The sequence below is a fragment of the Danio aesculapii genome, chromosome 1 (genome assembly GCF_903798145.1).
Source record: "Danio aesculapii chromosome 1, fDanAes4.1, whole genome shotgun sequence".
Taxonomy (NCBI): domain Eukaryota; kingdom Metazoa; phylum Chordata; class Actinopteri; order Cypriniformes; family Danionidae; genus Danio; species Danio aesculapii.
The window spans coordinates 63,511,326-63,513,825 of NC_079435.1; the positions used below are offsets into that span (position 1 = coordinate 63,511,326).

A 2,500-nucleotide genomic window follows, 5' to 3' on the forward strand; every position below is an offset into this window, starting at 1 on the left:
AGTATAACAGCAGTAAACAGCAGTATATAGGAGTATAACAGCAGTAAACAGCAGTATATAGGAGTATAACAGCAGTAACAGCAGTATATAGGAGTGTAACAGCAGTAAACAGCAGTATATAGGAGTATAACTGCAGTAAACAGCAGTATATAGGAGTAAAACAGCAGTAAACAGCAGTATATAGGAGTATAACAGCAGTATATAGGAGTATAACAGCAGTAAACAGCAGTATATAGGAGTATAACAGCAGTAAACAGCAGTATATAGGAGTATGACTGCAGTAAACAGCAGTATATAGGAGTATAACTGCAGTAAACAGCAGTATATAGGAGTATAATTGCAGTAAACAGCAGTATATAGGAGTATAACTGCAGTAAACAGCAGTATATAGGAGTAAAACAGCAGTAAACAGCAGTATATAGGAGTATAACAGCAGTATATAGGAGTATAACAGCAGTAAACAGCAGTATATAGGAGTATAACAGCAGTAAACAGCAGTATATAGGAGTATAACTGCAGTAAACAGCAGTATATAGGAGTATAATTGCAGTAAACAGCAGTATATAGGAGTATAACAGCAGTAAACAGCAGTATATAGGAGTATAATTGCAGTAAACAGCAGTATATAGGAGTATAACAGCAGTAAACAGCAGTATATAGGAGTATGACTGCAGTAAACAGCAGTATATAGGAGTATAACTGCAGTGAGCAGTTACGGCAGTTATACTTGCAAAAGTGCGACAGAATGAAGTAAACACAGTTCAGATACAGTAGAGCTTAACAGCAGTATAAGCTGCAGTAAACTGGAGTAAACTCGGTCTGTGCCGCGCTTGGGCTGCTGTAGTCCGATACGCCAGTGCTGAGGGATGGACGGTCCTGCACTTGTGTTCTGAGGGGTTTGTTCTTCAACATCTTCAGGAATATTCATCTACAGGATGTTTTTAGGATTCAAGAGATTTTCTCATTGGAGTTTTAAGAGTTTATTTGCAGAAATGAATAATCAAAGATAACTGCAGTGAAGCGAACAGCAGCAGCAGCCATATACAAGCACAACTGTGGTGAAATCCAGTGCAGCTGCAGAATGAGTAAAGAGAGTTCAGCTACAGCACAACTCAGATCAACAGCAGTGAATCTGCAGCACAACTGAAGGAACGTTAAATTAACTGATGTGCTATATAATCTATTACACTTACATCAGTATTAACCGTGCTCTTTAGTGTTGTTATGTATTGCAGTATTGCAGATGTATTTCTGTAGTGTCACACGTCTGATAAGTGCTTGATAGTATGTGGCAGTGCTTCAGCAACACAACTCAACCTCATTTAGAAACCACCGAGCAGGACAAGTAGCTGTACTGCAGGTGTGTAGCGGCAATACACATTAACAATGCTGTTACTCTGTGGCCAATACACTGCACCGTCCAGAACTAAAACTGCGCTCATTTATTGTAGAGGTGTGTGTTTGTTATTCAACAGTCTGTGTGTGTGTGTGTTATTCAACAGTCTCTCTGTGTGTGTGTGTGTGGGTTATTCAACAGTCTCTGTGTGTGTGTGTGTTATTCAACAGTCTGTGTGTGTGTGTGTGTGTTATTCAACAGTCTCTCTGTGTGTGTGTGTTATTCAACAGTCTCTCTCTGTGTGTGTGTGTGTGTGTGTGTGTGTTATTCAACAGTCTCTCTGTGTGTGTGTGTGTGTGTGTGGGTTATTCAACAGTCTGTGTGTGTGTGTGTGTGTGTGTGTGTGTGTTATTCAACAGTCTCTCTCTGTGTGTGTGTGTGTGTGTGTGTGTGTTATTCAACAGTCTCTCTCTGTGTGTGTGTGTGTGGGTTATTCAACAGTCTCTCTCTGTGTGTGTGTGTGTGTGTGGGTTATTCAACAGTCTCTCTGTGTGTGTGTTATTCAACAGTCTCTCTCTGTGTGTGTGTGTGTGTGTGGGTTATTCAACAGTCTCTCTGTGTGTGTGGGTTATTCAACAGTCTCTCTCTGTGTGTGTGTGTGTGTGTGGGTTATTCAACAGTCTCTCTGTGTGTGTGGGTTATTCAACAGTCTCTGTGTGTGTGTGTGTGTGTGTGTGGGTTATTCAACAGTCTCTCTCTGTGTGTGTGTGTGTGTGTGTGTGTGTGTGTGTGTGTGTGTTATTCAACAGTCTGTGCGTGTGTGTGTTATTTCTGGGATCTACGCTGGTTTTTCTTCATTATAGGTGTGTCTGTTTCCTGCTGTGGATCAGTTTCTGCTTCAGTGTGTGTGTGGAAACTCAAACCCACACACACACACACACCCAAACCAGAAAACTTTATTGAAGATTGAATTTCATACAGATTTACAGAATATAAACCCAAAACCCGTACAGAGGAATAATAGAGCCCAATCAGCTCAACCCTTCACCACACACACACACAAACACACACATATAATCATGTACACACGTATATAAGATCATCACACACTTATATCTCACACACACACCATCATCATCATCATCATCATCATCATCATCATCA

At 40.6% G+C, this 2,500-nt stretch overlaps 1 protein-coding gene across 1 annotated transcript in view; it reads right to left on the reverse strand.

The window, feature by feature from the left end:
• Positions 1-2,276: 2,276 nt before the first annotated feature.
• The window catches only part of nfkbiz (nuclear factor of kappa light polypeptide gene enhancer in B-cells inhibitor, zeta), a 5,425-nt gene continuing 5,201 nt past the window's right edge, over positions 2,277-2,500 (reverse strand). Inside the window, exon 12 of the mRNA XM_056454039.1 lies at positions 2,277-2,500. This exon is cut by the window's right edge and continues 570 nt beyond it. The gene's annotated coding sequence lies outside the window, so the exon portion shown is untranslated.